This window comes from Nyctereutes procyonoides, unplaced genomic scaffold (genome assembly GCF_905146905.1).
Source record: "Nyctereutes procyonoides isolate TBG_1078 unplaced genomic scaffold, NYPRO_anot_genome, whole genome shotgun sequence".
In the NCBI taxonomy this organism is placed as follows: domain Eukaryota; kingdom Metazoa; phylum Chordata; class Mammalia; order Carnivora; family Canidae; genus Nyctereutes; species Nyctereutes procyonoides.
In genome coordinates, this window is record NW_026575022.1 from 2,911,174 (window position 1) to 2,927,905 (window position 16,732).

The window sequence follows — 16,732 nt, forward strand, 5'->3', positions numbered from 1 at the left end:
ATAGTGAAGCTGAAGAGACTCCATTATAGAAAAGCTTCATCTCTGCTGTTTTTTCTGAGAGGACCCATTTCTGAATAAGCCACAGAAACTGTGCTCACTTCAAGAGGAAAGCGAGAAAGTTAGTTGTTCAGGAGTTGTTTTTGTTTTTGTTTTCCCTTAGGCCTTAAACACCTGATAAGATGTAAGAGAAAGCAGATCCCAAACATGTTCCAGGACGTTAGCTTTGAACCAACTTCCACTGCTTCAGGCATCAACACCTCCTGCCTTCAGGGATTCATAGAATAACACCTATTGTTCACCTGACACTAGCCTTTGATGAGACCCTACCCGGATTCCTGGAGGAACATGTACCCAGCACCCTTATGCAATATAAACCTCTAACCCCAAGGGGCAGAGAAACTCGCTCTCCTTTCTTTTCTGAGTCTCCAGACTCTCCATCTGCTATTCTGTCACTCACACTGTTCAATAAACTGTTTTCACTTTCTCTGGCTCACCTTTTATTTCTATCCTGCACAAAGCCAAGAACTTTATTGGCTGGTCCTGCAGGACCTTTCTCTGGGTCCTCACACCCAGCCTGCCTACATCCTCTATATGTCAATATGGAAAAATTGCAAAACCACAAGGTTGAGTTAAAAAAGTAAATTACAAAAAATGCTCTTTAAGAAAGCATTTGTTAGATTTTGAATGCACACACTCACGTGTATTCTTTTCTAATTTTTACTAAACACACGTGCATTCTTTTCTACTTTTTACTATGTAAATCTCTGTAAAAATGAAAATGCAAACATACATATGCTTGCACACACACACACATGTTTACACAGATAGTAAAAATTAAAAAATGAAACATTCATGGGCATAAGATTTTCCAAGTTCAGAATAGTGTTTGAATCGCAGGAAAGAAGGAGGGGTCGTGGGTTGTTATACAATTCTGCAAATAGCTCAAAGTCTGTCTATCCATACAGTATTATTTAATATGTTTCATGTTAAAAAATATTTTGCAAAATAAAATATGTTAATATAATAGAGCCATTTAAAATGTTGTAGAGTGCTTTTGTCAGTTTAATGACAGCTATAGGCATATTTCTTTTACGTTAAAGTTTCTAAAGCTATCCATGTTAAATATATTTCACGTTAAAAGAAATCCAAGATTAGAAATTAATGAAGAGATGGTGAATAACAAAAATAGTCTACCTATTAGAGAAGCAAGTTAAATTTTCTCTTATCGGACAAGTTGATGTGAACAGGATATTGTGATTTAAAAATGACCTTGAGTGATTATTTTTGTATAATATGGCCAGCTCTCCATTGAAAAATTGTCCCTAGGGAAGCAATTCCCAGTTCAAATACCACTGAATGATGCTTTGGCAGAAAAATTGCCAATCTTGGCATTTAAGTCTTTGGAAATTATGATATTGGCTAATGAAGTCTTAAGAGTATATAACATTCAGACAACTGTCAAATTGGTTCCAGGCCTTGAGGGATCTAATGTTCATTAGCAGGAGGGTCATATATTAACACATACCCAGTTATTCATTTCAACACACTGAATTAGGTTGAGAAAAAGAAGGAAAGGAAAAAAAAAAAAAGCTCTTATTAAAAATACTGTGATGTTCAAGGTCATATGAAAGTGATGGCCCTAAAGCTCCCTGAATCACTTTGCCAGGTGAGTGGATGAGAAAATGGCTTTCAGCCTTGGAAGATGTAAATTCCTCTTCGAAAACTCACATCCCCTTTATGAAATAACAGGATACTTTTAGAAACCTTTCAGAAAATAAAGATACTTAGATTTGTCCCATTATCCTCTCCTGCTCGCGGAAACAACTAGAAAGTAATGGAAACTGTGCTCTAAGATACCTTAAATGTAACAATGAAGACACTCATGTGCCTATTAGGATTTAGAATTAATGCATTCCTCCTCACTGGATTGCTACCATCGGCAGGTGATGGCAGGCCTAATTTCTCTGAGTTGGCAGATATACACGCCAGTTTCTAAACAATCATTTGTGGCAGAAAAAAAAAGTTTCTGTCTCAGAATTTCTATATTCTACTACTATCTATCTTAAACACTTGGCTTGTTTTTGTCAGAGTAGTTATCACAGTTGGTAAATCACTTTTGGTTTATTATCGTGTTATGATTTACATTTTTCTTTTCACTCACCTCTGGTAAGAATTCACTATTCAGAGGCCACGTATCTCAGTTCTGTATTTGTATTCCCACCCCTTAGCATGATATCAAACAACCATAATGCTTAGGAAATATCTAGTAACTGAATGAATGATACCACAGGAGAGACGTTGTTACGGTGATTAATGTTAAGGAGGCTATTGCAAAGGGAAGACACAGACAATCTGGGGAAGAGTCCAAAGGTCAAAAAAAAAAAAGGAAAAAAAGCAAAACACTAAAGAACTTTGAAATGACACCAACAGTAAGAGGGGTGGGAATATACATGTATCGGCCGTTGGCAGTTCTATAGGACTAGCCTCCATGTAAAGGAGGTTGCTGGGCAATAATTTTTGAAATAAGTATAAAGCAGAGAAACCAATCGATTTCAAAGCTGGAGCACTGAAAACAATATCAAATGTAGTCCAGGGAAAAGAATCAGGAGTGAATTCTTGGTCCTGTACCATAGCATTAATGCTAACAACAACATTCCCATCAGAGTAAAGTGGTAAAGACTTCTCAATTTTCATTTTGGCTTGTTGTTGCTTTTGTCAACGACCCTGGCGCCTGGCCGCTCATCTCTCTTTAGGTCAGCTGAGCTCCGGACAGGGAGGTACACATGGAAGTGGGAGGTAAATATAGGCTAAGTAATAGCATTTGGGCTAAGTAATAATATATCAAATAATATGGCCATAGGGAAATTAATGTATAAGTTGTTAAAAAGAACAGCACAGGCCCAAATGGTGTCACTTCGACCAAGTTCCCAAACCGAGGCTTAATACCTAATCTAACCGCCCCCAGAAATGTCTTAATCAGTCAGGAATTATCCAGAAAGTGTCAACAAGTCTGTCCTGTGGAACCCTGCCCAGTCCCCAAAGGAAGATGAATTAATAATATGGTCAAGAGAAGACCCCTTGCTCTTCCCCTAAGGGAAAGCCACCTTGCCCAAACAAAGCTTTTCTATTTTTAATAACTTTCTGGGCCCCTTCTCCTTCTATAAAACCTTCCATCTCGTATACCTCCTTGGAGCCTGCTCTGCTTACCAGAGGGGAAGCTGTCAATGCACGCATCATTTAATAAGCTCCATTAGATCTTTAAAATGTATGCAGTTGAGTTTTTGTTATTTAAGGGATTTGGCAGCAGTGATGGAATCTGAAGTGAACTTCCAGCAGCATTTGTGAGCAACAGGAAACACAGGCAGGATGTAAGACTTAGGAGGTTAATGAGACAGGATGCCTGGAGACCAACAAAGGGGGAATCAAGACAGTTACCAGGAAAGTTAGCCACCTGCCTGGGCAGCACTCCACAGCAAGGCCACCAGACGCCAGATCAAACCAGACAGGCTCCAACAAAGGTCAGAGACTCTGATGAAGAAGGAAAAAAAAAAGGTCAGAAATCTTGTTCCTGAAGGAATCCCTTCCCCAAATAATAAATATTCCACCCTCGTTGACAATTGTCAGTAAGGGCCCAAGCACAGCTCTCCTCTGAGCTAACCCATTCTCACACCTTGAGAGTGTCCCTTCCCTCTCAGAAGCTCTTCGCTTTCCCCATTCAACCACTATCTGGTCTGTCTTTGAATTCTTTTCTTGCAACAAAACTAAGAGGAGACCTCTCTGGTGATGGCCTGGGTGGAGCCCGTAGGGCCTAGAGGCTCCCCAGGTGACCCAGCAACAATGGTACCCACGTACCCTTTGACTTCCTTGCATTTCTTGCCATCTCTGAAGGCCCTGGGTAAGCTCCTCTCCGTGGTGAGCTCTGTTCTTTGTGTCTGTTTGAGCTCCTGATGCAATCAGCTTTGTTTTATAAGGTGGGTCAACTTGAGCAGGCAAATGGTTATGCTCAGGGCCCAAGTTAACTGGCATGTTCGACCCGGGCCCAACTGAGCTGAGAGTCTTACCCAGAGACCAAGTAAGCTGGGAGAGGGTCTGCCCTGAGGCCCTAGGCTTTCAAACCCCAATTCCCCAGGTGGAGAACCTCAGTAGGATCCCGTGGGAGTAGGTGGTGACGCACACGGTGCTGTCATGTGGCCAGGCCGCGCTACTGCTGGGCATGAAGGTGCACACGCTGTGGGTCTGTCCTGTGTAGGAAAAGGCTGTTGCTGCTGGGGAGTCTCAGAGCCAGAACTCCACAAAAATTGGTGGGCATAGTTTGAGCACTTAACGGCCGTTGGGGGTCCTCTTGAGGTGGTGAGCACCCTGTGATAGGTTGGTCAGGGATCGGGTCACTCACCTCAAGACGACTGTCGTGCGACGAGGTACACTGTATGACACGCGCTCCCCAAACCTGGGCGTACATCCTGAGGTATGAGTTCAGCTCTGAGAAGCCCGAAGTCACAGCTGATGGACTCTTAAATTTTAGAGTCGAGTGTGCTACCTCTCTGGCACACCTGCTTATTCCACGTGTAAGAGCTGTAGTTCTGGAAGGGGCCATACCTACCAAGATGAGAAGAAAAAAAAAAAAAGGTTACTAAAAATAGCCTGGAATTACAGCGGCTGTTGTGGGGAATGTTCCAATTAGACGAGATTGCTCATTTAAGAAGTGCACTTGAAGGTAAGGACTCCCAAACCAAACAAATGGAACGGATTGCCTTATTACTTTAATTGGTATGCAGAAGGTTCCAAAAGGCCTCAAGACTCCAAAATAGCCTCATTGAAAGATTCCTTACAAAAGACTAAGGCAAGTTAGGAACACAAGAGCTACCTGAAACAGCAGAGGACAGGACGGACTGACGCCTCGGGCTCCCCTGTGCTTTTCTTGACCTGAGAGCGGAGGGGAGCGAGAGGGGGCACATCAGTCCTGTCATCTTCTGTCTTAGGTAGCTCTTATGTCTCATTCAGTCTACTAACATCCAGCCTGAACCACCTTTCCACGCTGAAGAGACAATTAAATAGTCCCCTTTGAAACTAAAACTGCCTGAGCCTGGAGGCCATCCTCCTGAGAGAGCTTTTACTGTCTGGTGAGACACTGAACTAAGGACCATAGTTAAAGAATTTCCTACACAAAGGGAGGATGCCCAAAGGCTTCTGGAAATGTTTAGAATCCTCATGGGGCCCATGACCCTGGGTTGCCACATCTTTATCAACTTGTGTACACGTTGGTAGATTTGCTGAGGTCCCAAAAAATGGAGGTGGGAAGCAGAATGGCATCCTGGGAATGATGTTTGAGATCCTCAGTCTCTAAAATAGTTCTCTTTTGGATCAGAAAAAGCTGCAAAATAGCAGCTAATCTTTTAGAAGCTATTGCTAGAGTCTTTCCCGCCTTTACTGATTGGTCTTTTTTTTTTTTTTTTTTTAGATTTTGTTTATTTATTCATGAGAGACATGCAGTGAGAGGCAGAAACAGAAACAGCTTCCTGTGGGGAACCCAATGGTTGGACTCAAGGGACTCAATCCCAGGACCCCAGGATCACACCCTGAGCCAAAGGCAGCCACTCAACCACCACCCAGGTGCCCCTACTGAGTGGTCTATTATTTAAACATGCAAACAAAAGAAATATGAAAGACTTTAAAGCCCGTTTAGAGGCATTCTTTCTGTGGTGTTCCAGCTCCTGTGCAACAGAAGAGGTCACTCAACCTCTAGCTATCCTACTTGTAAATGGATCATCCCCCCGAGATTAGTTAGTAGGTTAATAAAAAGGCAAAAAATAGGATGGGAGGCCACAGGCCTGACTGAGCTCGTAGCTACAGCTGAGCATTTTAAAAGGACCTTGGAGCAAGACTGTAAACACAAATCTGCCCGACCGTTGGCTGTACAGCTACGACAGCTCCAAGACCAGAGACCTAAAGTAACATCCAGGCCCTCACATCTCACGCTAAGGGTCCACCTTCAAAATGATGGTCTGAAGATCAGTGTTTGTCCTCAAAGGACTTATGCAAATTCTTGTTTGAGTGCACCTCCCCCCCCCAAGGGAAGGCCCCAGTGTGGGCCCCTCCCAGAGTTGACAGGACTCCAAAGGATTCTCTGGTACACTGTGACCAGGAATTCCCTTGAACAGTCAAGATGACGCTGAAATTGAAATGAAAACAAACAAAAAAAAAATCTTGCCAAATGAAACCAGGGCTACACTTTCCCTTAAACCCCGTTCTCATAGGATAACAACTTCCTTGGAGTGAAAGCAGTGCTTCCTTTAGTGGGGGTATCTAATTTCAGGAACCAAAATTTGCTCAAATTGAAAGCTGATATTCAAAACTGGTTTAAAAGAATGAGGCCTTCTCTCCGAAGCTAAATGTACCGAGAGGAAAAGAAGGCAGTCTCATACATGGAGACTGTGGCAGTCCTTTGATTTTTAGGCAACAACCCAATTTTTTAGAGAAAATTCAATTGTCCTTTTTTTTCCACAAATCTAGTCCTTTAGAGGACCCAATCCTTTCTGCCACCAGTCCTTTCTACCAATCCCCAAATCTCCTATTTATCTCAAAAGGTTTATAAGCATTGTAAAATTTCTGACCTTAAGGGAACAGAAAGAAGTCCTTCCAGAAAGTGCTTGCATTTTTTTTCCTTGTGACATTGAAATGTAAATGTTCAGTCTTCTCTAGGATCTCTTTATCTAGTCCATCTCTTTAAAAGGCAAATTCAGGGATGTAATTCCAAACAAGCAAAACAAAGGGAAAGGGCCATTCAACTTGACTCCAGATTTGCCAAGGATAAATACAAATTTTAACTATCTTCTGCAAATGTTAAAAAAAAGTATTAGTCATCCAGACAAAGAAACTTAACCTCTTCCATGTACCAGAAAAACAAAACTCAGATTCAATTTATATAAGTAGTGAATTTTGTGCCTATTGAGTCATTTAAAAACAAAAGCTATAAGATCTTTGGGAACTTAAAACCTTAACACTTTTGCTAAGTTAAATGATGAGTTTAGTTAAATTTATTAAATATCAAGATATTTTTCAAATAAGGCAAAATAATAAAAATTAATAAACAGATGCTTATCTACTTTTGGGTTATTACAAAAAAATGCTAAAATATATTTGGATATGTTAATGCTACATTGGAAAAAAATTTTTTTTTAAATTTTTATTTTATTTTATTTATGATAGTCATACAGAGAGAGAGAGAGAGAGAGGCAGAGACACAGGCAGAGGGAGAAGCAGGCTCCATGCACCGGGAGCCCGACATGGGATTCGGTCCCGGGTCTCCAGGATCGCGCCCTGGGCCAAAGGCAGGCGCCAAACTGCTGCGCCACCCAGGGATCCCCTACATTGGAAAAATTTTAAAGGCGTATGTTTCTAGAAATTTTAAAATGTATTCATAAATTTGCAAATTAAAAAAAACTGATATGGAAGACCATTCACAATTATTTCTTAGTTTTCACTAGAGATCAAGATTCCTACGGGTTAAAACTTATAATTAATGAATGCAATTGAAACTGTAGGAAGAAGCTAGATGTGAGCAGTGGAAGGAACGCCCTGGGGCAGAGTCCCAAGTCCTGGAGGTGGGCATGATAGAGACCTGAGCTGGAGGCCAGGATGGTGATAAATCACAAAGCAGAAGCCTGGGGGCACAACATCGTGACCTTGTGACCTCCAAGACCTTGGGTCTGACAGATGGGGAACCACAGGTGCAGAGCATGTGCTCACCTCTCCCCAGGGTGACCCCCAGACTCACTGTATGTGTTCACTTTGCAGGTACAGCTCCCTGTCCCCGTGGAGAGAGGCTGCCGAGACCTCAGTTGGTTCAAACCCCACCAGCCGCCTCCAGTAGAGAGCACTCTGTCCGGGATTCTAGACACCGCACACAAAAGGAAGATGCCTTTGTGCCAGTACCACACTGTCTTGATGACCACAGCTTTGTAGTACAACCTGAAATCTGGCATTGTGATGCCCCCAGCTATGGTTTTCTTTTTTAAAATTCCCCTGGCTATTCGGGGTCTTTTCTGATTCCACACAAATCTTAAAATAATTTGTTCTAAGTCTCTGAAGAAAGTCCATGGTATTTTGATAGGGATTGCATTGAACGTGTAAATTGCCCTGGGTAGCATTGACATTTTCACAATATTAATTCTGCCAATCCATGAGCATGGGATATTTTTCCATCTCTTTGTGTCTTCCTCAATTTCTTTCAGAAGTGTCCTATAGTTTTTAGGGTATAGATCCTTTACCTCTTTGGTTAGGTTTATTCCTAGGTATCTTATGCTTTTGGGTGCAATTTTAAATGGGATTGGGGAGGAGGGCGGGGGGTGGGGGTGAATGGGTGACGGGCACGGAGGGGGACACTTGACGGGATGAGCACTGGGTGTTATTCTATATGTTGGTAAATTGAACACCAATAAAAATTAATTTATAAAAAAAAAACAAAAAAAAAAACAAAAACAAAAAAACAAAAAAAAAAAAACAAAAAAAAAAACAAAAGGAAGATGCCTGTAGCCTCTGGGCCCCTGCCAGCCCTGGGCCTGCCCGCCCTCCCACCTCGAGAACTTCTGTTGCTCTTTGCTGTCACTCCGGGCACTGATCTCTCATTTCTATTCCAACCGTGCTGAGAGCTGAGATACAACACTTTTCCCACTGACAAAACTGGATATGATTAAAACAAATTAATCAAAATTTTGTTTTCTCTCTGTCGAAAGGACAAAGGCTTCTTGGACTTTTGGTGGGCTTTTGATAGAGACGTGTAAGTTTTTTTTGCCTTTTAAATACTAAGTTTCATAATTATCTGTGATCCTATTTTGACAAATGTTTTAAAACTTTTTTTGACGAACTTCCCGAATCAAATTCTGAATGAGGTCTTTTTCGCTTGGAATCGTCCAAAAACATTGTTAAACTAATTAGGCTTATTCCATAAGTAAATTACATGAGAAGCATTGTCAAATAACTAATGCGAAGCCTTCTTTATATTTGTATGATCGTGACACATGTAGATAACAAGTCCATTTTGCTTCCACAAAAATGGCCCTTCATTGCTAGACTTTTGTCACCCTGATGTCCTTGCGACAAGGCAATAGTCTGCTTCCAAATAAAAATAATTAGGATGGTCACATAATGGTTGTGAATTCAGGGAGTAGTCAGGACTACGGGAAGCTCAAGATGACTGCACAGTGCTTCTTGGCCCCCTGACCAATCCCACTGTTCCATTTTCACATTCCTCCTTCACCCAACATGGTACATTTAAGATGACTCAAATTATTAAACAGACATTGGTATAGAAACTTGAATAAAATCACAAAAACAGTCAGCAATGTCTGAGCCGATTGGTCCATAATCCTGGAAAACCTGTTTTGTTTGTTCCCAGAGGCTTCAGACTTCCTTCTGGACCCTTTAAACACCTGCAACTGGACTTCATTAAACTGACACATAGTTCAGATTATCAATATGTTCTTGTTATTGCATATGTGTTTTCCAGGTGGGGTAAAGCCTGTCCTTGACGCAAAGCTGATGCCCTCATAGAAGAACAAAACCAAACAAAACAAAACAAAAAATCCCAAATGAAGGACCAACAAACAAGTTAAAATAATGTGTTTCCCACTTGGGGAATGCTTTCCATGACCTCTAGTGACCGAAGCATCTATTTCACTTGACAGATTATAGGAGCCTTAATTAACACAAATGTTACAAACTTATTAAAATTCTATCAGGATACAACCCTCTGTGGGTCCCTGGTTATCTCATGCTAATACGACCAACTACTGCTAGTCTCTAATGTCTTATGCTCCAGCCTGTCTTCTATCAGCAGGTTAGAGAAGACTTCCTGGATCCTAATCCCGAGGATCCTGTTAGGCAGTCTAAAGCCTGATGACTGTGTCGTCCAAAACATTCACAGAGGACAGCCTTCAAGCCCCATGGGAAGGGGCTTTACCAAGTGGTCCTGACCAGGGACACGACTGCAGAATGAAGAGGTACCAAGAGAACTCTAAATCAAACTGACAAGCGAGAGAAGTAGCTGGTATCCAGGTAGACGGCTTCTACCCAGTGGATGGCTCAAGACTTCATATTTTACCTACACATAAAACCCTTTCTCTTGTTCTTTTCCTTTACTCTGCCAGTGGCCTGGGAAGATGTCCTCATCCGCATGTCCCAGACCATTGTTACGGGAGGGGGATGGGAGGAAATTTAACTGTCCCCATCATGTTTCCCAAGCAAAATGAGACCTCTCCTTCATCACCGCTCCTGAATTTGAATTGTTGAGTTAGAACCTACCCAGGAGGCTTTTCTGATTCAGGATTGACTCCTCTGAGCCAGTCCTTATTTCCCTGGTTAGGGAGATAAATGTAAATGAGGCTTTCCTCAAGAAAGCCTTGTTCTTCTTAGTTCTTAAAATCATTACAAAATCTACCACTAAAGCAACAGCAGCGGTAACAACGTTTCCTCGGCTCTCTAGCCAAAGCTGTCCTTGATAACAGAATAGCTCTTGACCACCTTTCAGCTAAACAAGGAGGAGTCTGTGCTGTGTACAGCAACACCTGCTGGGCCTGAATGAACACTTATGGGGAAGTTAAAATTCAGTGACATAAAGAACAAGCCACTTGACTTAAAAAGGTGACTACTTCCCACAAGTCTTTCTTTGATTTTTTTTTTTCATTGTGATTGGTTTGAGACTTAGGGGCCATGGCTCTAAAGTACGCTCCAAATATGGGGAATTATCCTACTTACAGTAATCATAATAATCTCCTCGGTGTGTTATTTCTCTCAAAATGTTAAATGTGTTTGCAGCCACTAACTACCAAGCAAAGTATCTCCGCAAGACTGGAACATCTAAAGAACAAACGAAATAATCAACTTGAAGAACGTGAACCGGGACATATGACCTGTGACTTCCACAGAGGGTGAGTAAAAACGTTAGGGCCTGTGGGTACCACACAAAGGAGTAAACAAGCTGTGGGCACGAACTTCACAGCAGTAGCTGAGTATGATGCGGATACCGGAAATTTTGATCACGTCTCTCAGACTTAGAATCTGATCAAAAGGAGGAGACTGTTAGAAAACCATGGGCCACAACGGTGTCCGTTAGACCGAGATCCCAAACTGGGGCTTAATACCTGATCTAACGGCAGTTTAAACCTCCCCCATGAATGTAATCTTAAATGTCATTCAAGAGTTTTCCAGTCTGCACCAATGAGCCTACCATGCAGGCCCTCTCTAGCCCCTACATCCCCCCAAAATGAGATAATCTGCTTTATCCAATCCCTGTCTTTCCGTTAAAGAAAAGTCACCTTGACTAAAACACTCCTCTTCTTTTGTGATTCACCTTCTTGCCCCACTTTCCTTCTATGAAAACCTTCCATTTTGTACACCTCCTTGGGTCACCCCCCATTGCATGCTGTGAATTCAGGAATCATTTTTTTTTTAAGATTTTATTTATTCATGACAGAGAGAGAGAGAGAGAGAGAGAGAGAGAGAGGCAGAGACACAGGCAGAGGGAGAAGCAGGCTCCATGCAAGGAGCCTGACACGGGTCTCGATCCCGGGTCTCCAGGATCAGGCCCTGGACTGAAGGCGGCGCTAAACCACTGAGCCACCCAGGCTGCCACTCGGGAATCATTTAATTAAAGTCAAATCTTTAACATTTACTGTGCTAAATAGCAAAAATTCAACCAAGTAAAATTTCGTAATCCATTAAAGGGAAAAAGCGTTGAGGAGCAACTAAATTACTTAGGATGATAAAAGTAATATTTACACAAATTGAAAGAGAAACAAAAGCTACAAAAACTACTTGGAGCCACTAAGTCAGGTTGGTGGTGGTGGTGGGGAGGGGGTGAGGTTCCTATCTGGGAAATAAGAAAAACTGTGTACTGTTGATTTTTATCTCGTGCCCTCATTCGGGGCTGCCTGGCATCCTCTTAGGTCAAGGAGCTCTGGTCAAGGAAAACCCAGTTCAGCACAGTCTCTAGTTGTTGCTGTTGTTGTTGTTGTTTTTAAATCAGATTTTAAAGGGAGATTAGAAAAATAAAGTTTTAAAGAACTAATAGTGGACTTTAATAAAATACTTTTCAAAATTAAACTGCCAGTTTTATGTAGATACTCATTTGTTTCGTAAACACAGCATATCAGTTACTTTTTTTTTCTTTTCATTTTCACGCAGGTGTTTTCACATCTTGAAAACATGTTTTTGTTGGTTGTGCCCATCTGCCTATCCTTCTGTGATGTTTTTTCTGGCCATGAGATTTGAATTAAACACTCCCAATTCCTCATTTCACAGCCATTTCTATCACAGTGTTTACATGTTGTACTGTAAGTTGTCTATTTTGAAGCCACCTTCTCTCTGTTGCCTATGCCACGTCTTCAGATTCTCACAGAGTAAGTACTCAACTGATGCATGCTGATGAGTATTAACACTGAATCTTTCTTGCTGACATGAGGCTCATCCAAAAAAAAAAAAAAACACAAAAACCTCACATTTAAGATCAAAACCCACTTCAAATTCATTCATTCATTTAAAAGGATTTTATAACCATTTGTCTTGATTCCCATCATGAAATGTGTTTTTATGTGGGTTTTCAGCCAACGAGTCTGCAAAGAAGTTTGCATGACAGAATCAGCAGTAGTAGGAAATCTGTTTTTCATTAAATCATGCAAAGGCTGTTTTCAGCTTTGGCTCACATTCTATTTTGCAGTAATGAAAACAGTCGATAAAATAACATTGAAAAGCACGTGTTATGTTCACCAACTCTTAATAATATTAAAAACTACTCGTGTAAAGGAAATGTTGGAAGTCATGTATGCCTGTTTTCTGAATAATCTTCATTTTATCAACACTTTATTTGCAAAGTGATATGAAAATTAATAACAGAAAAACCTCACTAAAATGGAGACAGGAGATTTCAGCAGTGGGACCTTCCCCCCTGCCACTCAAAGTCAGTCACAGATGCAACAGGAAGACCCAGACCTGACCAGCAGGTGGATGCTCCTTCTACCCCAGCCACAGGAAGACACACTTCCCTCTCCGAGGGCAATAGCTCAGCCAATGAGAAGCCGTTAGGTTTCAAACCCCTAGTTTACTCCAGTTGACTTCTACTTTATAACAGCTTTCCCCACTAATATGCTTTCACCATAAAAAAAAAAAAAGACCTACATCTATTTATCTGGACGCCGCCCTCCCCACTCCCTCCCCACCTCACCCAGTTTTGCTTACAGGGTTGTTTGTCCTGGATTGCAGTTCTCTGTTATTTCCGAATAACTCCATTTTTGCTGGTACGATAACTAGTAGTTTTTATTTTTAAGGTTAGCATTGCTTGGTGGCAGTGATGACATCTGGAGAAGACCCTCAAAAAGTGTGGGGTTGGTGAGCAAACAGGTGTGGGGCACTACCCTCAAGCCCACCCCTGAGCTGACTGGGCTCACTGCTTTCTTGCCAACCCTGGGGTTTGAGAGTAAGTTTTCTTCTGGATTCTGAGCTGCACACCTCGCCTCTGAGCTCTGCAGGCTATGTTTGGGACCTATTTTAAAGCTTTGTGGTGTGTGTGTATGTGTGTGTGTGTATATGTGTGTGCGTGTGTGTGTTTCTTTTCTTTTTTTGAATCTCTGTATGAGTACTCATTTGGCCTTTAGTCCACTGCCTTCTCAGACCTGGACCGTTTCTGTACTGGCCTTCTGTCTAATTCCTGTTTGAAATCAGACTGCTCCTACTGAAATTGTGCTAGCCTTAGGTCTCAAAGCCAGACTGTTCCTGTTGAGACTGTACCAGTTTGAATTGTATTGACCTCAGCTCAATTCCCTTTTAGGATTAAACTATTCCAATTGGAACTGTGCTTGATTTTTAAAAATAATGGAGTGAAAATTATGTAAACTCATTACCTAAAGGCTTCCTCATGCCTTTTTTTTTTAAGATTTTATTTTTTATAGAGATAAAGAAGAGAGAGAATAGGAAGAGGAGCAGAGGGAGAAGGAGAAGCAGACTCCATGCTGAGCACAGAGCCTGATGCAGGGCTCAATCCCATAACCCTGAGATCATGACCTGCGGCAAAATCAAGAATCGGATGCTCAATCAACTAAACCACCCAGGTGTCCCTATCCTTACATGCTTCTTAATAACTATCTTATGACAAAATAAGCATAATGAAAATAATTGCATGAGAATGAGAAGGACAAAGAGGGACATCAGAAAAGGTATCAACTCTCTCAGGGGAGAGTTGATACCAATATTAGCAGTTAATCAGAACCAGCAATGGTCTAAAAACAATATGGAATTAATCGTAATTCCTATAACATTCCAGTCTATTTCTTACCTCCTCTATACTTTTCCCTCTGTATCTCTAGCCTTTTTTATATTTTAAGATAATCATTTTTAAGGTTTCCAGTTCTTTAGGTTAATTTACTTATTTTTAAGTAATCTCTGCACCAAATGTGAGGCTTAATCTCACAACCCCAAGATCAAAACCCCAAGATCAAAAGTCACATGCTCTTCCGACTGAACCCACTAGGCACCCATTAGATAAGCCTTATTTATCATTCATTAATATATTTTCCTTAATGTGGCCTTTTCTAATCCTCCAATGTTATATGTTTGTAAAATTATTAATACCATCAGTTTTATAATATTTTAATTATATGCATGTATATGAAATAAATATCAAAGCACAAGAACAAAATCCATTGTTTAAGGACTGCATTCCTAGTCCCTAGCACTTCCTGCTTCGTGGTAAGTGCCTAATCAGGTCACGGAGAGTCTTTCCCATCATCCTGTGGGGTCCAGAGAGCTCAGAGAACAGGTCCAATATCACAGATCCAAATGTCTCCGTATGCAGCCAAAATATGGTATTGGGGATGAGTTGCATGTAATACTGGAGAACCAAATATATTTTCTTCATCATCAAAATCAGATATCAAAAAAAAAATGATCTTTAGTTCAAGTGGAAAAACATCATCCATAAGAGGGAGAATCTGTTAATTACGGAGCAAGTAACCCATGACAACTTGCAACTTCCTTTCTGCATGTGGACTATATACAACTAAGATATTGATGGTTGTAGATATATACAGATTCCTGAGGGTGTGACGTACATGTTTATACACTGATAAACATGATTTAAAAGATTACCCAGAAGCTGTCTTTTTATATATATATATATTTGGAAATGATTAAACCTTTGGAAAATAGCAATTAAATGAATTTTATGTCAACTTTTGAGCTCAATATTCTCATGTTGGCTAATTTTTTTTTTATTTTGGGAAATAAGATCTTACATGTTCTACACATTTATTTAGGCACATGCTTATAGGACAAAATTCCAAAGTGGTTTAGGTTCACTTATAGTATAAATTTTAATTAAATAAAAGCCTTGCTGGATAAGATGTAATTTTAGTAATTAAGATTACAAATGATGTGCATGTGTATATCTTCTTGAAAATTAAGGACGCTAATTCAAAATAGTGTTTCATTCATTAAATGACTCAAATTTAATTTTAAAGTAGTTATAGCAATAACCATCTAGTGTCTTTCTCAGAAAATGATTACACCTTTGTAACATAAAACCAGAACTTGTATAACCTGAACAATATAGCTGGTAATATAATTATGTTTTGGAAAAACAATTGACGGGATGAGCACTGGGTGTTATTCTGTATGTTGGTAAATTGAACACCAATAAAAATTAATTTATAAAAAAAAACAATATACATTTTTTTTAAAAAATATAAAATATAAAGTTGGTCTTATAATATCCAATGAATGATATGAGAATTAATGGTTTAGTTTTTTTTTATTTTTCCCTATGAAGCTCTGTAAAATGAGAAAAAATGATTTATAGACTTCCAGTGGTATATTCAAGGGTGTACCTGCTACTGTTTACTTGGGAGAAACAGATGGTAGTGCAGTTTGATTTTGTGGTAGAATCAGTCCTGGAGGGAAGACTTAGATAACTTAACAGATGGAAAAAGAAAGAAATACTCCAGGTACGGAGAATGGAATAGAAAGGTAAATGGAAAGATGCCCAGAGAACATAATGTGATAGATAATCCAAGAAAATACATAGGATACCACGTGTAATTATCTGATGAGCATCTAGAGATAAGACTATACAGGCAGGTTTTTAAATGAGATAAAAATGTTTTGAACCTGATGAAAGAAGAAACAATAGTTAGAAAATGAGCCAGAAAAATATTATCTTAGCTAAAAGAATAGGAACAAAGGGCAAAATGTCACTGCTGGGAAGTTTTTATCTATGATATATAATCAAAGCTGACCTTATTACTTTCTTAAATGAGGGCCTAATGCAGTGTCCAAAACAAAAATATATAATAAGAAAATGTCATAATTAATAAATGTTAGCTATTCAGTAATAACTGCCAATGTATGTATCTTTCTAAGTCATCAGGTATATGTCTATAGTTACTCAGGAAATATGGGCAATTGTAGAAAACAAAGAAATTCAATAAAAAGTATGAATATGTTGCTTTGCAAAACAGAGAGAGGATATACATTTATGAACTGAATCTCAGACACTTTTTACCATGAGATTTCCTTTGTTGAAAAAAATTAAAACTAAACAAAAACAATGAAACACTGAGTTTCAGATCTTTGGGTACTCCCACAGGCTTTTTGTTTTTCCTAAGCATGATCTGGTCTGGTTTACCAACCCAAACATTGTACTGAAAATAAATGATACTCTAAAACTGACTACTTATATAATAATAAG